The 27,684-nt window shown below is 43.7% G+C and overlaps 1 protein-coding gene across 19 annotated transcripts in view; it reads right to left on the bottom strand.

Annotated features, from left to right (window-relative positions):
• Positions 1-27,684, bottom strand: part of MAGI1 (membrane associated guanylate kinase, WW and PDZ domain containing 1) — a 644,617-nt gene that overhangs the window by 152,443 nt on the left and 464,490 nt on the right. The window lies entirely within an intron of this gene.

Below are 27,684 nucleotides of genomic sequence, written 5' to 3'. Positions count from 1 at the left end.
GAAAAGACCCAGAACCTGACCCTCCTTTCACTGTCAAATGGTCTTCTTCAAAAACAATGCTTTCTTCCCCAGTGTAGCCTCCAAATGTCAACATATAAGTTAAGTCAAATAAGTTTGGAAGGCACTAGGTGTAAACCAAGAATTCTTTCTGCAAGACTCCTTTAAAGTCCTTCATATGCTCATACTCACTGCTGAGTTTCTAGAAAGGACAAAGTAGGCTGTGTTTACCCAACTCTCTCCTCATTGGGCATTCCACAGGACTCGTGCTGCTTGGTGCACACTTTGAGAAACATCAACACAGGCTGGTGAAATTTGAGTGCCATTTTTTTTTTTTTTTAATCTCATAGGCAGCTGACTCATGGTTTTGAGGAACTCAGTATGAAGAAAAGATCCATCTTCTGTTGTTTTGGAGGTTTTTTGTTTTGTTTTGTTTTGTTTTGTTTTTCCATTCCTACAATGAAGCCAAGTTTAGGATGAAATCTCACAATGACTTATGAGACAGGACACAGCTTCTGGACCCAGCACATTGAAATCTAATCACGTTAGCCAACTGTTTGTAGTTTTCCAATGGGCTCAGAAAATCTACAAGTTAAAATTCAATTTTTGAAGAGTTCCTGGTAGGTTTTCCATGACCTACTCCTGCTGTCCGCCCTGGTCATACCTGCCACCACTCAGGACCTCAGTTTTGGTATTCTTGGTTCCCCACAACTCCCTCCTAAGTAAATGCATGAAAGGCAGCTGTTAGCTAATTCAGGGGAATGCAGCGCCTACCACGATTGTCTACACTTGGAAACCTTACACCTGTTAGTCCTCCATCAGAAAACGCATATGCCACCAGCTCCTGCTAGACTCCCTTAGGTTCTCTTGGCTTTAGGCTCAGCTTAGACATCATTTCTTCTGGGAAACCTTGCCTGATACACAAAGGCTGGGCTGGGTATCAAGACTATGGGCTCCCATAGTGTCTCCTCCATCCCCACAACACAAGACTTACTATTCTCCTTTGAAATGACCTGTTGAGGGGAGCCTGGGTGGCTCAGTGTGTTAAGCCTCTGCCTTCCGCTCAGGTCATGATCCCAGAGTCCTGGGATCGAGCCCTGCATCGGGTTCTCTGCTCAGCGGGGAGCCTGCTTCCTCCTCTCTCTCTCTGCCTGCCTCTCTGCCTACTTGTGATCTCTGTCAAATAAATAAAATCTTAAAAAAAAAAAAAAAAAGAAAGAAAGAAATGACCTGTTGACTTCTTCCCTCAACCAGCCCATCTATTCCCTGGGGACTGACGAAAGGGTCTGGGCACGCATATTATGTCTAGTAATGAATCTTTTAGAATATAATCAATCAATAAAGTATATGTAATCACTTAGAACGTACGATAGCCCACAACAGTCACAAGCAAATTGATGAACCAATGCACACCAACTGCTTAAGAGTGAGGAGTTCTACTTCTGCTCAGGATGTCTAATAAGACAATACTCTGGTTTACACCGCTGTGAATGTCCAAGAGAGAATTAGAATATAATCTGATAAACACCACCGAATAGGAGCAAACACAATGAGTAAAAAAAAAAAAAAAAAAAAAAAAAAAAAAAAAGTGAAGGACGGAAAACCAAAGAAAGAACACAGAAAAGCAAAAAAAAAAAAAAAAAAAAAAAAAAAAAAAAGAGTGCCACTGTTTCTCCATTTAAGTGAACTTCTGTCCTGAGAGACCAGGAGATGGGGAGCTGCTCCCCCACCGTTCTCAGCTACATGTGGACCCCAAAGTGAGCACCCTACCCCATGGGAAACCTTGACCTGAAACAATTTTGTTTTTCCTGACGGGCTTGAAAAGTTAGGACTCAACTGCAGGAGGATGCTGAGAAAGAATTCTTTCCATGCTGGCAAGCACTGGAAAAGCGGCTAACGCTAACATGCAAACACAAATTAGCCACGGGGGCTAAAATGTCCCTTCGTAACGATACATCACTCAGGATAACAAGCGTATGTACTTCCAGGATGTGTGTATGAGGACAGCCCGCCACCAAAGAGATGATGATAGAGATTCTTACTCCCAATACCAACAGAAGTTCAAACTGAAAGATCACATAAAACACAGCCCTCAGGGGCACCTGGGTAGCTTAGTCGGTTAAGCACTGCCTTCAGCACAGGTCATGATCCCGGGATTATGGGATCGAGCCCCGCATCAGGCTCCCTGTTTGGCAGGGAACCTGCTTCTCCCCGTTCCACTGCTGTTCCCCCTGCTTGTGCACACACACACACACACACACACACTCTCTCTCTCTCTTTCTCTCTCTCAGTCAAATAAATAAATAAAATCTTAAAAAAAAAAAAAAAACCACAACCCTCAAGTTATTATAGTGGCCATGAAAAAGCAAATAGTCAGTGAAACTCTGAGAAAGGAAGGAAGGAAAGGGAAAAGGAAAGGAATGCCAAGGAGGGAGAAAAAAGGAAAAAGGGAAGAAAGGGGAAATAAGAAGAAAGGAAGTTGATTTTGTTCTTTGGGATAGTTCTATTATTCCACAGCAACCTTTGCAACTAAAATTGTCACCTATACTCTCAAACCACAAAGCCTGGGATATGATGGAAACCAGTAAAACTGCCCTCTGGAAATATCTGGCATAGCTTATGTGGAGACAATGGGGTACAGACCCCATAAGAAGGAAAACGAGATGCCACACGTCAGGCAGATGGGCTCAATTTCTAATCGGCACCGCACAAAATTGTTCTGAGACTTCTAAGAGCTAAGAAATAGCCAAGTTTCTTGTGCAAAGGGCCTGGCACCTCATAGGATTTCATGCGCATGATCCTTTGGTTCTACTACTTTGTTTTTGCTTAGAGAAAAGTGACAGGCCCATAACTATATTTGCTCGAATTTCCAGAGTAGACGCTGAGGCATTTCTGAGCATCATTCCTTCTGTAGCTGGCCCTGCTAGAATGGAATGGGGTCAGGTAAAACAGGGTCACTGAACAAGTGAGCCAATGCAGCGTGCTCCACAAAGCGTCAACACATTCTGCTCTCCAGGCCTGCCGCGTGAGTGTGAGAGCGTGGAGTGGGGCCAAAGTGTGGAGTCCTTCCTGGAGAGCCGATGCGAGCCCAGCAACAGATCAAGGCAAGTGGCTATTTCACAAGTCAGACCATGCAGAATTCCTTGTGGCCACCCACATTCTAACTCTTCCAGCAACGTGGGGCTCTCTCCAGAGGTCGGAGCTCATCGATAAGGTTTTGGCTGTGATCCAGAAAAATGTAATAGGAAAACGGGCAAAGTGCCCAGCCCAGCCCATTAATAATCTGCAAACAATGCCCTTCAGATCAAGTACGCAAGACCACAGGTCAGAGAGGTACAGCCTCACATATGTCTTCCAGAAACCATTACTTTAAAATAGAGGTTAATTTGCTCTGTTCACAAGAAGCGGTCCTCCTTTCCCCCAGCCCCACCTCTCTCAGACATAATTATAAACATCTCGAGACTGAAATTCTCATCTCCCTCCAAGGAGTCTGTGGTCCCCTTTCTAGCTCATGCCCATCAATCAGCAAGCTCCCCATATGTGGCCATCCCTGTGCCCTGATGTCAAAGCTGCCTCATTTGTGAGCACCTTCCTGGGAAAATTCCAACACGGGCTGAACAGAATACCTTCCTTACATTGGCAGCTCCCATTACTAACCTCACAAACTTCATCAACTCTCAGTAGGGTTCCCCTCAACCCTTTCCCTTACAGTATTTAGGACCAAGCATAGTATCTGTTGTAGTGAAGCAATCCACAGAGAAACAACTAGCTAACCTCCAGAAAGCTTTTATAATCTGTAGAACTAAGCTAAATTCATGAGATCCAGAGATTTCATTTCTACTAAAGTATCAACAGTAATCTGATAAACAAACTCTGAGTTTAGAATCCCGAGTTTTCAAGTCCGTAAAAATAGCTAGTATGGAGATAAATAAAACATCTTAACTTACACCCTTCACTACTGTCTAAGATAAGCCTACTTGTTCCACTATATTACCTTTTGAGATTAGTATCATGGAGTACTCCAATCACAGATACAAAGAACCTCTGATGTGTAAAATGTATGAAAACACATAGGAGAAAAAAAACAATGATCTTGTTACTAATAGAGCAGAATGTCCTTACTCCGTAACATCCTCAAGGTTCAATGATGTGAATCCAATTAGTCATTATACAAACATTCACTGAGCAGCACCTACTATGGTCAGTTTCCACGCCCCATGTAAGGGATGCAAACATAGTCTCCTATCCTCCCCATGTTCACTTTCCTGGGGACCTCAGTGACTTTATTGAATTACAGTGCAGGGGTTGGTGGGGGGTGGGGGGTACAGGAGGGGAGGCGAGGACAGTTTGGTTTTTTTTTTAAATGTTCACAGAAAAAAGGCTTCCTGCTCTCTGCAAAAGCAACAAAGACTCTTTTGTTATGTATAATTAGTTTTCCAAAAAACTAATCTTACATTCTCCATTTTCATCATAATTTATATTATCCTAATTAATTAGACTTGCAAGTTAGTAATATCTATTGTGCTTTTCCACTCCAATGACAGAATGAGAGATTTGACTGCTTCTTTTCTTTTCCTCCACCCCCTCTCCGACCCCCCCACCCCGTCCTTCTTGATGTTCAGTTCACTGTGAAGGTGTTGTTGACATGGTCGCCATATTTTGCCAAAATAGCTTCCCAAATTAAGGTAACTTGGGAAGTTATTGCCTGTAAAACAAATGGGGCATCGCTGAAATGGCTACTTCTTGCTTATCTATCATTTGAAACAACAGAGCCAGGGAGATGGGTCCCCCGGGGAAAACCTCCAGTGAAAGCCCCAGCTCTCACCAGCGACGGACGTCAGGCAGTAATTACGCTACCAAGCTGTCCAGAATTCCTTATCTGCATGCAAATTAGTTCATATGTGGTACAGCTGTTATGATGACAGTATTAAAACAAGAATCTGATAATGAAACTATCCTCTTCATGGAAACACGGTTCAATGGCTCTAATAACACACTTCATATACTTACAATCGCTCACCAACTGAAGAGCCTAATTGAGACCTAATCCGGCACCCTGCACTGACCCAATCCACATGGCTTTAGGTAAACACAAAAGTAGCCAAGAGGGGACTTTCAGGCTACCTTTTACAGACCCGACACTTTGAGTGCAGAGACTGGAGTGCTCACTCGAGGGACAATATGGGTAATTGGGTGATTAAATATTCACACAATCCTCTAAAGGTTAAAAAATTAAACGGCCAGCAAACCCACAGCTCTTGGCTCCTGGCTTTGCCATCAATCATGAACAAAGTCCTGGGACTTTCAAAGGCCACCAGCAGGCAGGAGTGCGAAAGGAAAGAAGAACAGCAAGCCCTTAATTCCAGGCCTAAAACACATGCAGAAAGCCAAGAATGTAGGCTTTAAAACATTTAGGATGGTCCTTAACCTTCAGGGAGGCTAATATTCATGCATATTCTCTTCTTCTTCGGGTGAATTTCTAGATTTCGTGAACAGTCATCCTAAATCACCGCTCTGGGGTTGAAGCTGCAGAGGAAAAGTCACCACTCCCTGGTCACCCCAGCAGCTCCCTTCCAGGGAAACCTCGAGGCCGGTCAGAGATCCTCGTACCTCCACAGCTGGCTGAGCTTGGGCCATTACCATGAAGACACTGAGTTGTGTCTCACTGATATTATTTTCAAAGTGAATTATATTTTGAAGAGATTATAAATGCCAACTGGAAATTTTATAAACAGTGGGGATGAATGTTTATACATAAAATAAACTGATTGGGTGGCTCGGCCAGTTAAGCCTCTTACTCTTGATTTTGGTTCAGGTCATGGTCTCAGGGCATGAGATCGAGCCTGGCATCATGCTCCACACTCAGTACAGAGTCTGCTTAAGATTTTCTCTCTCTTCCTTTTCATCTGCCCCTCTCCTTGCTTGTGTGCTAGTGCTCTCTCTCTCTTCCATCAGACAGATAGATAAAAATCTTTAAAAAAAATTTTTTAGGGGGCACCTGGGTGGCTCAGTGGATTGAAGCCTCTGCCTTTGGCTCAGGTCCTGACCCAGGGTCCTGGGATCGAGCCCCAAATCGGGCTCCTTGCTCTACAGGGAGCCTGCTTCTTCCTCTCTCTCTGCATTTCTCTGCCTACCTGTCATCTCTCTCTCTCTCTCTGTGTCAAATAAATAAATAAATAAAATCATAAAAAAAAATCTTTTTTAAATAAAAAACTAACCCTTTTTATAGGCTGCCTTTTCTAGTTGGCTAAAAGGATACGAAGACTTTAAGAGGACTGTAAAATAATGCAAAGCCACCTATTCATTTCTCTTTGCCCCTCTCCTACCATTTCCATCAATGAAAAACCCCAAAATACCTTGAGAATGGGAATTTTCCAAGACTTAGATTGTTTTAAACTAACAGAATGCCATAATTTCCCCTCACGTTCACTCCATGTTAACAGAGACAGATTCACCAAACAGCACAAAATTCACCTGTTTCTTTACAACTGATGTATGTCTTCAAAGTAGTGCCCTCGCTTTTATACACTGTGACTTTACCCAGCGCAAACCATTCATCCATGCATCGACCAGGTGCAAGACACACATCATGGCAGGGCCAGGGCCTCGAGGTCAGAGAAGGGGTGCTGGGCATTCTCTGTGCACCTCCCTGTGAGGCACTGGACAGGTGACACAGCCGCCTCCCCTCAATTTCTGAGTCTCCAACATGGAGAAGACGCTCCTCATGACAGAGGGCTGTTCTCATTATTTAGACCTGGTAACGAGTTAAGGACTTCACACGGGGCCTAGAAGAGAGCAAACGCTCAGCAAATAATCAGCTCCCATTTCCTTTCCCACTTCCCAAGGTAAAAATGGTCCACTGTGCTGACATATTACTTTTGACTATTCAAAAACTGCCATTACTTAATGTCTAATTAGAATGCATTATTTAAAAAAAAAAAAATCCTGGAATTTCTTTTCCTATTTAAAAAATAAAAGGTCTTTTTTTTAGATTATTTATTTATTTATTTGACAGACAGAGATCACAAGCAGGCGGAGAGGCAGGCAGAGAGAGAGAGGGGGGGAAGAGGAAGCAGGCTCCCTGCAGAGCAGAGAGCCCAATGCAGGGCTCGATCCCAGGACCCTGGGATCATGACCCGAGCCGAAGGCAGAGGCTTTAACCCACTGAGCCACCCAGGCGTTTTAAGTATGTGTGTTTGTGTGTGTGTGTGTGTACACATATTTTATAGTGGCAAAATAGACGTAACCCAGAATTGACCCTTTGAGCCAGTTTAAACTGTACAAGTCAGCGTTGTTTAGTCCATTTACAATGGTATAACCATCACCACCACGTAGTAGTTCTAAAACATTTCCAACACCCCAAACAAACTCCATACCCATTAAGCATTCACTCCCCTGCTCCTGGTAACCCATGGATTTGCCTATTCTGGGTATTTCATATAATTGGAACCATTTGATATGGGGTCCCCTGTGTTTGGGTTCTTCCACTCAGGGTAGTGTTTCCAAGGTTCATTTGTGTAACATGTATCAATCCTTTATTCCTTTTCACAGTAAGTAGTATTCCAATTATATGATCTACTACTTTGCTTATCCATTCTTCAGTTGATGGACATCTGGGTTGTTTCCACCTTTGGGCTATTATCAATAGTGGGCTGCCATAAACATTCATGTATGAATTTTTGTTTGAACATCTGTTTTTAATTATTTTGACTATATCTTCTTTTTTAGAAGATTTGATTTATTTGAGAGAGAGTGCACACATGTGAGAGAGAGCACAAGCACAGGAAACTGCAGGCAGAGGTAGAGAGAGAAGCAGGCTCCCCACTGAGCAGGAAGCCCAATGAGGGGCTCAGTCCCAGGACCCTGGGATCATGAGCTGAGCGGAGGGCAGATGCTTAATTAACTGAGCCACCCAGGTGCCCCATGACTATATCTAAAAGTAGAATAGATTGAGTATTTTGAACACACACACACACACACACACACGTATTATAGATACATAAAACACATACACACATACAATATACACCGAGATAATAGATATGCAGTACCTAGATATAATCAACAGGCAACAGCACTAAACACACAAACACACATCAGGTAACTTCCACAGTAAGCCTTTGCTATATGGTTTTGGGTGATGCCTTCCCCCTTTCTTTCTCTGTCATTAGCTGATCTTGACTTCTCCTACCTTCACATTTGTAATCTCTTCAACAACTTTACATCCTCTCCATACCCCACCCCCTTATATACTACCTATATATCCATGAGAGTGACAAGCCTTAGGTGTTGACTCAAGGACCGAATGAAGCCACACCTGGCAGGCAGCAAAGATACAGGGAGCACCTGAGGGTATATGTGCTTCAGGATCCCCTCCCAAGGTTAGAACAAAGAAGGGGAAGCTTCATGCTCAGAGTGCACCTTAAAGGTTCAGGGTGCTATCTATTCAAATGAATGCCAGATACCAATGTCATTCACCTTATCAAATCATCTCTTCATCATCAAACTCCTCCACAATGGTATAGCACAGTAGTTAAAAACAGAGGTTTAGAGAGACTAGGGTTGGAATCTCCACTGCCGTGTTCCTGTTTGCCATGCCCACCAGCTGCTAGTTGCCCCTCTGATAAAACGGGGAAAACATCCCCACAGCTTCAAGTTGCTAAGAGAATTGAATGACATAATCCATGTAAAGTACTTAACGGTGCCTGGCACTTCAAAGGGATTGCAACTTAAGATAGTACAATCCAGGGGACCTCTTACCATTAATTAAGTAGGTTCCGAACAGGAACTAAATCTCTCCTTACACTAAACTCTCTTAGGGCATACCAAAATTCCCCAGAAAACCAGCTCCAGGTGCTCTAATCCAGACCTCTGGCTTCACATGTACATACTGATGAATTTCCAATTTATAGCTAGAGGGACAGTGTGAGCTATAGCCTTGCCTAGAACCTAACTGCCTGTGTGAAATCTCTGCTTAGATCTCTCAGAGACAGCTTAGAATGAACGGAGCACATGCTTAAGTTATTATTATTAGGACAAGTGTCTAACAGGAATACTCCATACTATGTTTGCAACTTTATATGAGCTTCAACTGCAGTACAGATTTGTCCTCCAGCCCTGATCTCCTTCATCATCTCTATAAATGAACCACTGTGGACCCGAGGGCTCAAGTGAGCACGCGAACACCACCCTCCAGTGGAAGAGAGCAGAATTAGGAGTTAGAGTGCCAATTTTAGATGATGGATCCTCCAGTTTCCACCCCAGTGACCTTGACCAAGTTACTTGACCTTGCCGTACTTCAGTTTCCTGATCCCCAAAGTGAGAATAAGTAGCACCCGTGGCATAGTTACCACGAAGGTCAAACGAGTAAGTCAGGACCCAGAAGGGCATCCAATGCTGCACTGTACAAGTTCCCAGTAAGTCATTAGCGATTATTGTTACTACTCTCCCTTTGCCTTACACCCACACCCAACATGTACTCTAAACCTGACCTCCCCTTACTCTCTCCACTGCCTACAACTCTGGTAAAACCCACCACCATCAATCCCCATAAATCTGCATATTCCCCCGTAACTTGTGTGTTTACACTCTTGCTCTCTGACAGTTCATTTTCCATAGCGGTCAGAGTAAAACCCTCTAAAACCTACATCATCAGATCACCTTCTCTTCTACTCCTTTGCTGTCCATTCACAGCTGCAATGATGTCCCACTGAGAGCAAAACACCAAAAAAAAAGAAAGAAAGAAAAATTCCTAACAATGACGTAAAACGTCCTATGTGATCTCACTCTAGCTTTCCTCTCTGCCCTCATCTGCCTCCACTCTCTATTAGCTACCAGCCACGGCGGCTTTGAACATAGTGGAGCTCTTGCACTTGCTGACTGTGTCAGGGATTGCTTCGTGACCCCCAGTTTCCATTCTCCCCTTCTTCCTTAGCGATAGAACTCCCAATTTCTCATGACTATATTTCCAGCCTGCCTTGGGGTGGGGAGGGGGGTAGGTGTAGCAAGGGGACTACATTCTAGCCAAGAGAATCAAAGCAGAAATATTACGTGCAAAATTCAGGAAAAGACCTGAAAATGAGAAGGCACATCTCTCTTCAGCGCTTCCTTAGTCAGACTGGCTGCAAAGCAAATATGGCGGCTCAGGCTTGGATAGTCATTCTGAAGCCTGAGGCTAGAGAAGTGACAAGATAGAAGGAGCCAAAAGCTGTAGAGGGCAAAGAAAAAAAAAAAAAAAAAAAAAAAAAGAAGACGCAATCTGGGTCCAGGTGATCATCAAGCTGCACTAGTAATGTGAGAGAGAAAAGATAATACACTCCTACTTTGTTAAAGCTACTTGAATGAGTTCGCTCCCCATTTCTTTGCAGACTGATTTTCCCCAGAGATCCCTACATGGCTGTCATTTTCTCATCAGTCCAATGTCCCCTCAAATGGCACCACCTTAGGACGCCTTCCCTGACCACCCTGGTTCAGCAGGACCCTTCCCTCTCTCCTAGTGTCTCCCACCACACTGCTACGTGCTTTCTTCCTTGCAGCACCTGATAGCACAAGGATTTATTTACTTCTTTATTGTCTATCACCTTCCACCACTGTTAATCTTTTGGAAGCTCCTCTCTACCCCGCTCCCAGCATTTAGAACAGCTCCTGGCTCCAAAAGGAACGAAATACCTATCTTTTGAGTGACTGATTTATGAATGTGTGAATGACCCGGTTTTGTGTTTCTTCCAAATACTGTGGCTTTCTTTCTCATCTCAAATTAGTGAATTCAGTTGCACACTGATTGAGCACCTACTGGATGGAGACACTACAGTAGACACGGGAGAGACAAAAATAAATGAGGCAGTGTCACTGCCCCCAGGGGCTTCACAGTGTGACAATAATGCATTCCACATTTCTGAGCATACCATTAAATATTCAAGGAATAAATAGGAAGTTGGTGGCAACTTCTGCTCTGTGTATATTTAGAAGCTTAGAATTTACCCATTATTTTCACTTTTGGAACCAGTTTTGAAACACACTGCAATCATTACTTTAGTGTTTAGACTCTCACAAAATATGGACATTTTCAAAAAGAGCTTCAAAATGTCACTAAATACCCAGTTATTGACAATTCTGTCATTGTACCATCCTTCCTTCAAAACCACTTTCTAGCATTCAGAAACTTTGACGACCCCCTGAGAATAGTCACAAGTAGGATTCTACTAAGTCCTTTGTAGCAAGACCAAACACTCCCATGAGGGGCAACTCCTGACAGATCTCCTTCATCAAAACGTTCTCTGTGCCCTTGAATATGGACTTCCCCACGTGGTTATGATGGTTTCTTAGTCTAATTCTATTTAAGGTGGAGGCCTTGAAAATGAAACCTGCGAAGTGCTATGAAAACACCCCAAATCTTACATCCCTCCAATCCAAAATTCTCCATTACTATCCAAGACCTCATGTGAAAGTATGTTACCATTTGAGTGAATTCCAGATTTGGAACATTCTAATAAAAGCAGGATCACCTGTTTCCAGATTACATTATGATATGGAATACCGTTTAAAAGCACGATTTAATATCAGATAATATTTTAGAGTACAAAGGCATTATTGTTAGGAGCATGGGATTGGGAAAGAGAAAGTCTGGAGTAGGAGACTGGACAGAGGCACGTAACTTGGGCAGGTGTCTTCATAACCAACCGTCCCCAAGCCGAGAGCCAATGTGACAAATAAATGACATCAGAAAAAAGATCACAGCGCCTGGCAGAAGTGCTCACCGTGATGCCAGCAAGAACAACGGCGATGATGGCAAGCGTGTGTCGGGATTTGAACCCAGGTCTGATTGCCTCCGAAACTCAGTCTCATTTCACTACTTCTTGTTCCATTTTCTCCTTCCTGGTCACCAATTGAGAGCATCTACAGGAGGTTTCAGCTGTGATTTTTAAGGCACAGAAGCTGCAGAGCCTCGAGGGGCGGGGGTGAGTTTGTTCAACCCCAACACCATGGCGGGTAATTTGTGCAGCAGAAAGAACAGAGACTGAATGGCGGGAAAGTGCCAACTCTCCATGTGGGGGACAAGGCACCATATGGCCCAGCAATTAGGGAGGAAGAAGACTGCCAAGGGCAAAAATAACCCTGGCAAAACCCAGTGCGGCTGGTAGGAAATGTCAGCCCAGGTCAGTTCCTTCTCGGTGTTCTTCTGGTCGCCCAAGAGATTTCACGGTCATTCCTTACTATGAATTTGAAAAGGATTTCAAAGACTGAGAAGGAAGTCTGAGGATAGTGGATATTTCTAAGGCCATGTCATTACAGCAAGTTCCCCTTCCCTAGAAGCCTGGCCTGAGAGCAACTCTTCAAAGGGAAGATCTGCTTCTAGAGATCGTTGTTGACTTTGCGGAAGCTTAACAACCTCTGTCTCCCCTCCTGCAGAAGAAGGCAGGTGAATTCAATGAGCTGTGTTGTCTCTTGCAGCTCTGAGAGAAGACTCTGAGTGCAGCCCTTGTGCCACAGACAGCAACACGGAGACGCGGAAGGAAGCTATATGGTCTCGTTCCAGTACCTACGCTCAAGTTAACGTTCAAAGGTAAAAGGCAGACAACAATGAGACGGCATGAGGGTGCATTAATATCCCCGCTGTATTTCCATCCTACACGGGTCTGTTTCACACCAGGACAACAATGGACATGGTCATCTTTTCCATCCAGAAAGTAATCCAAATGTCCCGTTTCTTTCTCTTTTCACGGAGTGAAACAGTGACGTTCAAGTACCATCATTCACTCAACTGAAAGCTATTTTATACACTTGCCTGCGAGAGATGATTCAAAGAAAAACGGCTGAGGCCTGTATTTGGCAAAGTGAAAATTAATATTTCTTAAAATAGAGATTCAGTTAGGTAATCTCTATCTTCATTATGACACCTCAGTATTTTTTTCCTGACAGCTTGTAGTCAAAATCACCCTCGATTGCGCCTTCTCTGGTTAAACAGCAGCTGAGGAAGCTGGCTTGGGTTCAAGGACCATGTGGAATTTTAAAAAAATACATAACAAGCACTAGAATCACACCCACGTGGTGAGATGCTCACACCAAGAGGGGCACATGGAAACTGGAAACAAATGAAAAAGGCCCATGCACGTTTCAGCTTCTCCTCACTCCGATCTCACTCACACTGTGATGAACGGCATGGGCTGTATTCTTTATAGGATTCTCATATATTTCATATATATGTGTGTATATATACACACATACATACATAGGTATATATACATATTTACACACACATATATAGTTTTCTTATTAGACATTATTTTATGTTTGATATATATTCATTTGTGTTTTTGATACATACTCATTTCTTTGCTATATATCATTATTTTTGTTCTCATCTTATCTCCCCTACCAAGCTCTAAGTCCTGTGAAGCCAGGATTCATCATCTTTGTTTAGTAACTGTGGGCACGCTGTAGGTTTTTAGCTTCTGGTACTTTCTACACAGAAAATTCTCAGGAATCTTGTGCTGGAGAACATAAGTGGGGGGGAGAGTGATATGCTACTGAAATATTTTCTTAACTAACAACCCTGAAAATATTGCTAGAACTTACCCTTCCTAGGAAGATCTATAAAAAGGAGGATGAGTTTTCTGGCTGGCCCTTATGAAGGCAAAATGAATCAAAAAGGAATCTAGGGTCTTCTCAAAGGATTATTCATTTTAATAGCCTAGAGTGAAATTTATACTGGAACGTGTACTGTTTTGGTTGATCTCGTCTTCATGCCTCATTTTGCAGCAACCAGCTCCCCGCTCCAGGGGTCAGCATGTCTGGTTCTTCTCTAGCCAAAGTGTTCAGGGATGGTCATATGATCCAAGTTCATCCAAACAGGACTCAATCTCAGGACTCCAGTTGTTACTACTAAGAAAAAAAAGATCCCTTTTCATGGAGGTTGCTAAACTGCAAAGACGGGGGTGTATTGCTGCTAGGACTACTGCCATGCCCACGACAGCTGAGCCTGTTATAAGACCAACAAAGCAGGGCGCCTGGGAGTCTCAGTTGATTAAGCAACTGTCTTTGGCTCAGGTCATGATCCTAGAGTCCTGGGATGGAGTCCCGAATCAGGCTCCCTGCTTGGCAGGGAGTCTGCTTCTCCCTCTGACCCTCCCCCTTCTCATGCTCTCTCTTTCTCTCAAATAAATAATAAAATCTTAACTAAAAGGAAAAAAAAAAAAAAGACCAACAAAGCAGAGGGCAGAGCTGACATCCAAGGACAGCTTCACAACAACCTTTGGGTACCTGGATCCATCCATGCCAGTCTATCTTTGGGCTTTTTCGTATGATAAAAACTGCCGTGTGAGGCAGTTTTGAGTTCAGATTCTCACTATGGTAATGGAAAGAGTTCTAAGGGAAATAGGGTGTTACAGAGAATCAGCACAGTTTGTCACACCAACCAGAGCCTCCACAGTGTATCCGTGAAACTTTCTCTAGCCTCATCTGCTATCTCCCCTTCATTCTATGAAATTCTAGATGCACTCCACTATATACGGTCTATGAAAAGACCATGCACATTTATGCCAATAAGGCTTTGCTCATTTAACCTCTCCCTAGGAGATCCTTCTTCCTTGTCTGCTTGGCAAACTCCTATTGGTACTACAAGGCCCATTTGCCTATGGTAGTCACTCATAAGCAGAAACAACCTCAACCTTCACTGTGTTCCCCTCACATTTTCCCCATGATTTATGGCATTTGCCACACTGGATTACTGTTACTGGTTCATTTGTTTCCCCTAGTCAAGAACTAGAACTTAACTGCCTTTTTCTCCCCATAGATGAACATTCAGTAAACAATGATAGGAAGAAAGTTAGGATTAAAAGGGGTACAGAGAAGACGGATGTTTTCTGAAAGTTTTCCAGGACCTGATTATATCTCGTAACAAATACAAAAATCAAGAGGACACTATTGGATTTAAGTATTTCTAAAATAACTTTCCAGCCTCTCATCTTACATTTAAACATCATTGTTATTATTATGTGAATTTCAAAGAAACAATCCCTATGACACTAATAGTTAAATTAGGATTCCATGTTCTCCCTGAATCCCTTGAAAAGTAAACATTTAAAAACAGAATGAAGTTACAAATCTTTCAAATGTGATCACAACTCTTCTCTCCCTCTGCCATTTTCCCTAATCTACCGGTTGGAACATAAGGCTGAAATCAGATGTCAGAATTATGGGAATCAAGAAATCAATGGCCTCAGACCTCCACATTCTCAATCTAGTTAAAAAATGCCTCAGCTGAGAATACAGCTTTAACTGGGACAGACTCAATGGGTAACCCCTTGGCCAGACTCAAAGTACACACCACACTTTTAGTGGAGCAGTAAAACACCTGTATCACTCCCTCTCTCTCTCATCCAAAAATATTCATCCTGTGTGTTATACTTTCTGAAAGAAATACCCATATCCAGAAATCTCCTACAGGCAAATTCATACCAAGTTAGGCTGAGCTTGATGGCAGGATTACCAGAGCTCAATGAAGTATTAGGGCTATCAAAAGACACATGTAATTGAGCTGAAAAATTAATTACAGCCTCAATGTCATTCCCTTCCATTGGTAAGATCTGCTAGATGCTGCACTGTCATCTAACGCTTGAAAAACCAGATTCACGTCAGAACCACAGGGATGTATGAAAGGCAGCAGTCTGACCCTAGAGCAGCCACTTTCTCCCCACTTGGTCCTCAATATTTTTTCTTTTATGAAACAAGGCACACATAGTAACTACCGCCCAAGAGAAAACTTTCTTCCCCATAATACTGCCAGGGGGACAGTTGAAATGGATATCTCCATTTTCTAGGGAAGAAGAACAACAACCAAAAAAGATGCCTGTGTCCTTTTAACCTGTGTACACACTTGTAATCGTGGGCCAAAACGTATGTGCTCAATAACGGGGGTGTAAGGGAACATATGTTAAATAACTCACTACAGCACCACTCGGATCAAAAGCAGAACAAGTCTTTCCAGGCTATTCCTAGACACAAAGGGAGCTGGCTTCCTTTGCACATTCGCAGACTGTGTACAACTAGTTAGCATATGAAGAGAGGCCCGTGCCTGTACCCACTTTCTAGAAACAAAAGCTGCCCGTCATCCATATAAATAGTTTACATACCAATGGTTTCTAATTAACCTTTCTGCCAGGAGTTTTGACCACAAGTGCCTTTTCCTTCTTAACCTCAGGAACCTAAGGAAGGACTAACTCTAGACTTCTCAGTCTTGGCCAATGGCGGGTGACAAGGGCCTTTCAACAAAGTTTGAATGTGGGGATCGGCTCTGCTACAGAGGAGCCCTGTGAACTTAGCACAGTAACTTACTTAACCTCTCTGGCTCCCCACACACTGACTTCCACAGCAAAGGCGTAACAGCTCTCCAGTAGGAGCAGTGGGAATATTCGATGAAATAACATATGGAGAGTGCTTGTCACCGAGATGGCCTCAAAGGGAGCATCACAAACCACATACAGTGACAACCCGTACTTAGACGTTCAGTAACATCTCAACTGTGAAGAATATTCTGGATCAACAATCACAGCCCACAAATAGGAGAGAAACTACTCCTTAATTTATATTTGCCTCCCTGGACCATTCTATCCAAAGTAACTACAAATCCCTTTACTTTCTGTCTCCTCACACTGCTTTATTATTTTACATCAAAGTAGGTGTCACTCCCTGGCATTTTTCCCCCTCTCTGTATCCACACTGCACAATGCAAGCTTGGTTGAGCTCACTGCTAGCTTGCTGCTAGAGCCCCAGGGCCCATAACAGTGCCTGGCAAAAAGAGGCCCTGGGTAAACATTTGCAAGATGAGAGGAGGAAAATTGGGGGGGGTGGGGGGGGGAGTAAGGGTTCTACATTTTTATATTTGCTTTGGGGAGAAAACTGTATTTGATTTAAAGGATTTTTAAAACTGCAAGCTGCGGGGCGCCTGGGTGGCTCAGTGGGTTAAGCCGCTGCCTTCGGCTCAGGTCATGATCCCAGGTCCTGGGTTCGAGCCCCACATCGGGCTTTCTGCTCAGCAGGGAGCCTGCTTCCTCCTCTCTCTCTGCCTGCCTCTCTGCTTACTTGTGATTTCTCTCTGTCAAATAAATAAAATCTTTAAAAAAAAAATAAAATAAAATAGCAGTTATTGAATTTAAAAAATAAATAAATAAAAAATAAAACTGCAAGCTGCTTTACGTCTGAAACAGGATTATCGTCTACTTGGGCAAGTAGCTCATATTTACTGGACAGCATGTTTTACAAAGCTGCCTGTTAGGTACTGAGGAGGTGAGGATTCTGCCCAGAGAGAGGTTTTAGGAGAATGGGGTGCAGCAATGCACAGTAATTCCTGCTTCGCTGGGAACAGCCCCTCCCTGCTCCCACATGGTGACCGCACATGCAGCCATGTTAGTAAAATGTGACAACCAGGCTGCCACGAAAGAGAAGGAGAAAACAGATGTGCAGGGCACCGCACAGCTGAGCAGACTTCAGGGCTCCCCACAGTGCAGCAAGCCCTGGTTCCCAACTGCTACCAAGTCTCTGGATGGTTAGTAATGCCAACGATGTTTTTCTGAGAAATAATTAGGCAACACATAGAAAGAACTTTTTCGAAGTATATACTCTAGAGAAAACTAAAACAGAAATCTGAATATATATTAAAGCATATTTATCACAGCCCCTGAAAATGGAAAAGCTGATCATTTCACATAGGATAATTAATGAGCAACTTTCTACTCCCCTATGGCAAGATATTATTTAAAAATAAAAATATGTATTTGAGGAAAATCAGATGAATGTAATTATGGACATAATAATGATAGGGTAAATGAGAAAAAAGCAGAGAACAAAACTACATAAACAAGATAATCCTGGGGTGCCTGGGTGGCTCAGTTGGTTAAAAGTCCAACTCTGGATTTCAGCTCAGGTCATTATCTCAGGGTCAAGAGATCGAGCCCCATGTCAGGCATGTGCTGGGCATGGAGCCTGCTTAAGATTCTCCCGCTCCCTCTCTCTCTGCTCCCATGTCCTCTTTCTCTCTCTCAATCTCTCTCTCTGTCAAAAAAAAAAAAAAAAAAAAGGCGGGGGGGGAAGATAATCCCAATTACCTATGGGGTGTGTGTGTGTCTATAGGAGAGAATGTATATACACACAGAGAAAGAAGACAACAGAAGTAGAAGTATATATAGATATACAGAGAAAATACAGCAGAATGTTACAATGATTCTTTCTGGGTTATGGAATTAGTAAGAATTTTCCTTTTATTCTTAATACCTTTTTGTACTTTTCAGATTGACTATAATGAGTAATCAGTAATTTAAAGTAACATGCTGTATGTTACTTTAAAATATTACTCAAAGATGGGGCGCCTGGGTGGCTCAGTGTGTTAAAGCCTCTGCCTTCGGCTCAGGTCATGATCTCAGGGTCCTGGGATCGAGCCCCGCATCAGGCTCTCTGCTTGTCAGGGAGCCTGCTTACCCCTCTCTCTCTCTGCCTGCCTCTCTGCCTACTTGTGATCTCTGTCAAATAAATAAATAAAATCTTTAAAAAATATATATTACTCAAAGACTGATGAAAAATTCTTCTGTTTATAAGCAACCAAATGAAAATGCTTCAAAAACCACCAGGAACATACTTGTAGTTGAATGAGTTGATGTATTAATCATTGCAACAGGAGAATGCACATGGGGGGGACCTTGGGACTGGCTCAGTAAGAGGGTAGAGCAAGGGGCTCCTTATAGGAGTTGGGTCTGTGTCAGGTGACTTTAGGAGACTTGAGGGAGGGTCTGAGAAAGCAGAGCTTCCTTCTGGACTGGATGCTATTAGCAAAGGGTGGTAGTTCTATGATCACAAAGAACTAATAAATCTTACCTTGAATGCAGGAGAAACAAAACAACACTCCACTGTAATGGGAGAAATAACACAGCACCAGTCAGTCACATTAGGAGGGAAGAATATTGGGCCATTTTTGTGGCCTGGACAATGTTTATGTTTTTGTCTGTGCTGAGCCATGATTACAAGTGGTCTTGTCCAGATCCATCACCAAGGCCAGACTGAGAGTAGCAGGCCAGCTCCAGAACGTCAAGGAATATGAAGGGAAAAAACAAAAATGTGTGATTAGTGTTATCTCTGATAATAACCATAACGCAAACCTGCTACGGTTATTTTGTGAGTTAAGTAATGCATGTAAGTGCTATGTCTAAGTTACAAACGCCCACAGGACGTAGAGTTGGTATCTTGGGCCACTTGGCTGGCTCAGTTGGAAATGCATGCGATGTTTGATCTGAGGGTTGTGAGTTCAAGCCCCCTGTCCGGTGTGGAGATTTCTTAAATAAATAAAACTTAAAAAAAAAAAAAAAAAGAGTTGGTATCTTTTTGGAAGGCTGCAATAGAAACTAGTGTGTTAAGTTTTAATTCCCCAAGATGGTCAAGGATGACAAAGTGACACCAAAATCTTAGAGATGGGCACATACTAAAAATTCTAGACACAAATTTTAATTACGTTCTTATAAACTCTAACTTTGTCACTCTTTATTTTTTTTTTGTCACTCTTTAAAAATCCGTTTAAAAAAGTGTGACATCTATCACAGAATATAGTAACTTCAAAAGAAACTTAGAAACTGAAGGAAAAAGGCAAAGGGGAAGCGGCATTAAGATGGGCAACTAACTTTCAGTGGTTTGGCCAGTACAAAACAAAAGGCGATGCAAATTCCAGGTCCTATTAACACCTGGGATATATAGGATATTAAAAAGATAACATTTTCAAAATGTATCAACAGAGAATTCCTAATAGCTTCTTCCTGTATTTTCATGAACCATCTTGCTCTTTGAGACCACCTGCCGCAGGAACCTCTAAAAGAGGTCAGAATTCTGGAAGGGCATGTAATCTGCTTCTCAAAGACCAGGAAGTACCCATCTCAAAGCAATAACTGCTTACTTTGAGACATGCCCTTATTGCTACAAAATTATAAATTCTTAGATGAGTCATACTCTACCCATCCATTCATCTAAAAATAGCCAGGAGCTCCTGAGAGGGACCATACTCTTGTTGACGGTGTGGGAGGTCCACGAAGACTGCTCCAAGGAATGACAATAGGGTCTTCCTAAGGAACAATCTCACAGGCAGGACAACGCACCACTTACCAGACAGGAATTCCATCTAACCGACACTTTCCTCTCCAGAACAAATTTATGCTCCTCATCCTATCAGAGGGTTGCAGGTACTTTAAGAAGACAAATTTAATAGCCTGTAGTAAAGGGTAGTGGGGAGGCTGAGTTACATATAATAAAAAGTAAATCCAAATTCAGGGAAATAGGATCCTCTAAATTTTTTTGGTTTTTAATTAGCACATGCACATAGTGGGGGCATGGTACAAAATAATCAATCAACCAACCCACCCCAAACCCCCTTACCCTGGTCCTCCAATTTCTCTCCAGAGACAGCCATTGCTTTCTATACACATACACACATTCGCTCATTTAAAAACGTACACAGTGCCGAACTAGGGGTACTACTCAATGCTTTTGTCTCACTCAACAGTATTCACTCATTCCTGTAAATTATTTATAGAGCAACTATTAAGTAGGAAGCACTGTTCTAGGAGGTGCTGAAAAGACGACTGAAACAAAATTCTGCGTATCAGCATAAACATCACCTCATTATTTCAAGAACTATACTTTCACCCTATTGTAAATATATGCTGTAATTTCTTTTACTTTTATTGATGGGCATTTAGGTAGTTGTCCAGTTAACACATTCTTTTTTTTTTTTTAAATAAACATTGGGCTTACGGCATCCTTTTCATTTATAAACAAATATTTTGGCCAAACTCTAAACAGCTGTTTATAACATGTTAATCCATGTCAACATTGTATTTTGAAAATGTTTCATTCAATGACTTCTTTCCATTTACCAACATCTATAAACCACACTGGAGAACATATTCATTTTATAATTGTTTAACTAAATTAAGATTCCAGTCGATTGTTCATAACGGTTTAACAAAATACGTTACAGTTTTTTAGAGCCTATGAAGAAAGTAAATGTCATAGTCAATCCATTTTATTCCTGTTGCAGCTGTTAGGTGCAGTGCTAATTTTTCCAGCTGGTTTTCAGACAGTTTTAAAATTAAATGTGAAGTTTCCCTAACCCTTAAAAGAGTGATTGCTTTGCAAAGAGAAACAGGACTCTTATTAAATAAATAAGAATTCACTAAGTTCCTATCATTGCAAATGTACCTGGTATGAGCTGTGCATGCATGGGTGGGTACACAAAGGTAAGCCAAAGCACCCATGAACATGAGTGTGGGTACGTAAGTATGCAAGCAAATTCTTTAAGCTAAGATTAGCAGAAGATTTTTGATGCACTGCAGCCCAAGGAACAATGTTGAACCATACTAATTCAGATATTACAAAATAAAATACAGGAGCCTATACTGATTTACAAAGAATTAAGCCCAGCAGCAAAATTTCCTGAATACCATGTGTGCCAGCCCATGTGCTATTTTAAGTACATTTCTCTTTTGGCTGCAGAACAACCTGCTTCACAGATGTGAAAACTGAGGCTTATAGAGGTTCAGGCATTTTGTCAACTTCATTCAGACCCTAAAGGCTAAAGTTGACCATGAATGCAGACAGCCTCTGTTTTAAAATCTTTAAGGGGGGACACCTGGGTGGCTCAGTCGTTAAGTGTCTGCCTTTAGCTGAGGTCATGATCTCAGGGTCCTGGGATGGAACCCCACCTCAGGCTCCCTGCTTCTCCCTCTACCACTCCCCCTGCTTGTGTTCCCTCTCTGGCTGTGTCTCTGTCGAATAAATAAAGTCTTTAAAAAAATAAAATACAATCTGTAACTGGTTGGGACACTGCTCTTGCAACTCCAAAATACATCTACTAAGAGCTATTTATAAATTATATACTAGGCATTTTATATGCATTACTAGGTAGCATACCATATAGGTTAACTAAAAAATTCTGTAAATGCTGGTTCCAAGATTCAACCCAAACCTGTCCAACTCCACAGTCAGTGTTCTTCTAGGCACCTCATGGTGCCCCAGAATGATGTCATAGAGAAGTTTTACAGCCCACCTTCCACCAAAGGGCAGGGGTAAGAGCAGCTCCGAAGGGATACTGCCTAGATCACATCCCACCACAGCCTTGTGGTTGCTGCGGACACAGCAATTAACCTCTCCATGCTTTTCTTTATGTTACATGGGGATTCTTGGTGTCTGTATGTCCTGAAGAACACAATGTATGAAAAGAGCTGAGAACAGGCATCTGGTCGGCGCTTAGGCACTCCTTATAGCTCACTGCTATAGGTATGCTGCCCATTACTCATTCGGTAACAGAGCCACCTTCACATATGTTCTATTCCATCCACAAACCACCACAAGACCAACTCAAGGCACAGCCTCAGGTGGAAACACACCACATTGTGTAGAAAAGGCCAACTATGAAGCTTCGTTATTAGGAGAAAATTAAGGACAAGTCTCCGCTACAGAGTAAGTGGAATAAATGAGGAACTCTCAACTCTTACTCAAGAGCATCTCAAGCAAAGTCTCAAATAAACCCCCAACCCAGAATACCATCCCTACAGCCCACGGATGCCTAGCCGCTATGGTCTGTTGTAAGAAGCTGCCCAAGGCAGACAGGCATGATTGCCAAGAGTTGCATTTCCTGTGAGCGGACTGGGAAGCCATGGAAACTACAGGCATGGGGTATTTGGGGACATCCCAGGTGAAAAAGTGCCCTCCCCCCTTCGGAACAACCTTTGGGTCACAGATGAGGAATCCCAGTAAGGCAGGGGAGGAAGCAAGCCCAGGAGATCTGGGGTGCTCTACCCTCCCTCTTTCTGTGCCGGGGACCTCCATAGGCTAGGGGGTGGGGGGAGAAAGATGGCTCTACAATGGGGCGCTACACAAAAGGGCCTCCTCCTCTTCAGCCCTCCACGTTCTCCAGCTGAGCCCAGTTTTATGCAAACAACACTCCTAAAGAAGCTCGAAATCCAGGCTACCAGAGAGATGGGCGGTGGGTGGGCAACAGCTCATTAAGTGGCAGCAGGCCAGTGAAGTGGGGACGGCGGGAATGGAAGCAGAGAGGGGGGAAGGGACCTTGGCTCTGAAGCCAGGGGCGGCCAAGTACAGCATCCTCCCGCGGACCCCAGCCCCCCAGCAGGCGAGCCAGGTGGAGCCTGGCGGCGGGGTCTCCCTCCACCTGCCCCCGCGCCGGCCCAAGCGGTCCTCGCGCGCTGGCCTCGAAGCTCAGCGGCGCGGCCCGAGATGCTGGCCCGGAAAACATGGCTGGCTGGAGCATCCGCGGGCGCGCGGCGCGGGAGCCTTTCCGGGGGGATGCGGCCGGCGCCCGCTGCGAGAGGTCGGAGGTGGGGAACTTGAACGCCAGGGCTGGAAGCAAGTGCGACGCGTTCCAGCCGCTCCCTGGCGCGGCTCCCTCCTCCCTCCCTCCCTGGCCTTTCCCCCTCTTCGCCGTCTTCCCCGCTTCCCCCTTCCCCCTCGCCGCCCAACCTCCTCCTTCCAGCCTCCCTGACCCCCGCCCCTCCCCTGCTGCCGCGGCTGCTGTCACTTTCAAGCCCAAGGACAAAACCCGCCCGCCGGCCGGCGCGCGGTTACCTGCGGGCCCCGAGCGGCCCCTGAGGTCCGCCTCGGTCACTGGCGGCGCCTAAGCGCGCGCTCGGCCGCCGCCCGCCTCATCCCCGCGCGTCTGAGCCGCCCGGCGGCAGCTGCTCCTTTTAAGGGGCCGGCAGCGGAGGCGCTGCTCCGCGTCCCCAGCCGCCCGCTAGCTCGGGCAGCGGCCGCGTCAATGCTCTCTTTTCACTCTCGGGGGCCGCTGCTGGGTCCTCCGGGAGTGCGCGGCCTCCCGCGCGCCCGCCCAGGTCCACCAGGCCTTGGCGAGGGATGGGGGGGCGGGGAGGGGGGCCACTAAACTCGGCTTTCAGGGCACCCCGCGGGGGAGGGGTCACGTGGTCCCGACCCAGGGTAGCCAGGGCAATATGGGCCCACCAGGAGTTGCTACCACCTTGGCAAAAGGATGTGGGGATGCGGGTCCAACAGGAGAGTCGGGTTTACTTTAAAAAACAGCAAGGAGTAAAGCTGAGCTTTCCATCACCATTACCGTCACCACCATCACTATTTTACTTATAATAACAATTATTAAAGAGCACCTGCCATTTTACTAAGTGATTCGTAAGAGCCAAAATGCGCTCTACTGGTGTACACCATTTGGAAAGCACTGTGCTGGTATTTCAGTTAACTTTGGGTACCACAAACCCGATAATATCTTTACTCCCCTGGAAATCGATATTGGTGCTAATCCATAGAATACAAGCTAACCACCTTCGCTTAGACTTCAAGATGCCTTAAAAACCTCTCCTGACCCTACCCTCCTGCTGACGACTGTCACCCTCCTGCAACCCTAGAAAAGGGGAAGCCTGTGTGTTCCCTTTGAAAGAGAAGAAGGTCCTGGCTCAGAGAAGTTAAGCAACTGCCCAAGTTCTCTCAGCTAAGACGTGCTTGGGGCAACGTCCCAAGTTAGTCCAAGTTCAAAGTCCTGGATCATGGTCTCCTCATGTTATTGCCTTTTGTAAACTTTTAAGGCCAAGAGGGCATGCTTTTTTAACTTTGGAAGATATTTCACCTTTTTGTTGGCAAAGATAAAATCTGAAAAAACAAACAAAAACTGGACCCCCTTGCCCCCCCAAAAAAAGAAAAGAAAAAATCCTTTAGAGCCCCCCTTTGAACCTGTCACCTCAGGCCAGCTCTTCCTTTTCATAGAATGTTAGTTCTAATTTCAGGTGGACCATGCAACAGTGAGTGGGGCATTCATGAAAAATAATCAATTTGACTACCTTGGGATTGGCCCCCACCATGCTCACATCACTGCCTGGGACAGCAAACCATCCCCCAGAGAAGAAGTCAAAAAGCAATTATATGCTGTACTTTACATAATACCAAAGTGATTTTTCCATATGAATTATAGAAGCAGAGGACAATAAAACCCAAATAGAGGTCTGAAGCAGACCTCAAGGGTGTGGAAATGCGTTAGGCAAATGAGCAAGTAACATTTGCTACATTTGCTAGTGTCTTCTTCTTTTTTTTTTTCTTTTTAAAGCAGCCAAGGGGTGGTGGGTGGAATTTGACATGAGGGGTTCCCCAAAGCTAAGCTGGTGCAGAGCTCATCAGAGCACTACTAGATAAGCCTGATTCTGATAAGATGCTGAAAAGAAATGTCTAAGTTAGTAACTCCAAGAAGGTGGGAGTGGCGGGGTGGTTGAAGTACTCGTGTTGAAGTGAAAGTGATTTTCAATTCTGAATAATTATATTAGGTCATTCAGTGTGTGGAATGGAGTGTCTGTAGTACACGGTGTTCCTGCTGAGAGGGTTCTCAAAGGCTCAGTGTTAGGAGGCAGAAAGCCTGTAATTAGAAGCCGTGAAGCACCCACCTCTCCATGAAGAGGGCTGGAGTACGCTTGCCCAGGTAAGAGGGGTCTGAGTGTGTGCACAGCAGCGAGCCTGCCTGTGTGTGCGTCCCTGCTTCCCAACACTACCATTTAACTATGCCAAGTTTTATAAGCTTCAAAGGGGATGGGGAAAAGCAGAATTAAAAGCAAAGGAAAACAAAAAAAGCCACCTTATAGGACTCTAAAAAATGTGATTTACAGAAAGAAATATTTGAACCCACATCCAAAGGAAGCTTTTGTCTAACATGGGGGTGGAAAATGGCTTATCCTTTGAAGCAGCCAGCAAAATTCCTAACCACGCTCAGATTCTGAGCTACACAACTTTTCATTTCCTTTGCACTCACGGTAGATTTTCTTAGAAGCCCTCTCAAGGCTGCTAGTAAATGCCACTGGGAACAAGAAAATGAGGACACGGTGGTGATGTCACCATCCTTTTGTCTATCTCCACTTGTATATATGAAAATGGGCTTCTTTGGAGGCAATCTAGCCTTTCCTGAATTCTGATCCTCTGAATTGCTTAATCTGGGAAGGATCTGTGAAAACTGAAATTTGAATTTGCCCATAGAGGTAGTCTGGCAAATCAAAATCAATCCTGCAGCCATGCTTAAATCACAACCAGAAGCACATGTTAGGCTTTGGTAAGGATTATGAGATGAATTAACAGATTTTTGTGTAATATGATGAGCAATTGAAGATTCCTGTTTCCAGGGGTGCCTGGATGGCTCAGTCAGTTAAGCATCTGCCTTTGGCTCAGGTCAAGATCCCAGGGTCCTGGGACTGAGCCCTGCCTCGGGTTCCCTGCTAGAGCTTCTCCCTCTGCCTCTGCCCCTCCCTCCCCTCCTGTATACACACTCTTGCTCTCTATCTCTGTCAAATAAACAAAATCTTTTTTTAAAAAAGATACCTGCTGGGGCGCCTGGGTGGCTCAGTGGGTTAAAGCCTCTGCCTTCGGCTCAGGTCATGATCCCAGGGTCCTGGGATCGAACCCCACATTGGGCTCTCTGCTCAGCGGGGAGCCTGCTTCCTCCTCTCTCTCTCTGCCTGTCTCTTTGCCTACTTGTGATCTCTAACTGTCAAATAAATAAATAAAATCTTTAAAAAAGAAAAAAAAATAAAAAAGATACCTGTTAATCCTGTTTACAGATGGTAAATGCAAAATTTCTTAGGGACAGGAAACTACATCCTCATATAACTTGGGTTTTTTTCATCATCAATCCAGTGCAACAATACCTCTCAGGTAGATTTAGTCCTCACCTCAGACATAAACAGCTGTTCTTGAAACTCAATTGGAAGATAAAAGAAAAGAGGAAAGATCATATGTATCACCATTCTATCTCAAACAATAATACTTGGTGGTATGTTTTTTCTTTCCTGAGCCCCTCAAAATGGATGGAAAATTAAGTCTGATTTAATCTCTCTATCAGCTATGCCTGCTATAACAATATTAAGTCATACATTTAAGCTCTGAGTAGCTAGAAGCTGCTTCTACATTAAAGTCAACAGGCCACCCAGAACTCATTTTCTCTGTGGTAGGTATGAGGCTTCTCCTACATTTTGGGCGGTTGGTGTTTATTTTTTTAAGGGCAAACATCATGGCTCTAACATCAAACAGAATTAAATCATTTTGGCTTTGAAATCTTTTTTTTTTTCTTGAAATAAAACATCCTTTTCCCTTTTACTCATTCAACACATATTTTTAGAGCACTTCCTAGGTGTTGCATTCATTATACTGGACATTGGAAATGTAAGAGTGAATAGACAAAAGGCCCCGTCTTCATGTGGTTATAGGCCTGCACCTGACTAGAATCCTAACATTCTGTATTACAAATGTTTTCAAAGCTGACTCACAATTATTAATAAGACGAATGATGAGATACTGTATCAGGAAATTCCAATGAATGAATGCACCTAGAAGAGTTTTCCCTGGTTTTAGAATAGGCTATGTGTTTGTCTCTGTTGACTCTCCAAGTGGTTTTTAATATGAGGCTACACACAGATAGGGATGTTCACTGTTTAGATCTTGGACTTTGAAGTTTATGCATCCTGGGTGGGTACCCCCAGTCCTCAGGGAGACTATGGGCAACTCAATCCCAGTAATTCTTAGTTAACTCATTTTCCTTTTTCAGTGGGGACAAGAAAATAGGGATAATAAAATTAAATGAGCTAATATAGGGAAATCATTTGGTCTAGATCAACGTTTCTCAAACTTTTTTCCATGACTGCT

The sequence above is a fragment of the Lutra lutra genome, chromosome 1, assembly GCF_902655055.1.
Source record: "Lutra lutra chromosome 1, mLutLut1.2, whole genome shotgun sequence".
In the NCBI taxonomy this organism is placed as follows: domain Eukaryota; kingdom Metazoa; phylum Chordata; class Mammalia; order Carnivora; family Mustelidae; genus Lutra; species Lutra lutra.
This window is presented reverse-complemented; position numbering and strand designations above follow the sequence as displayed.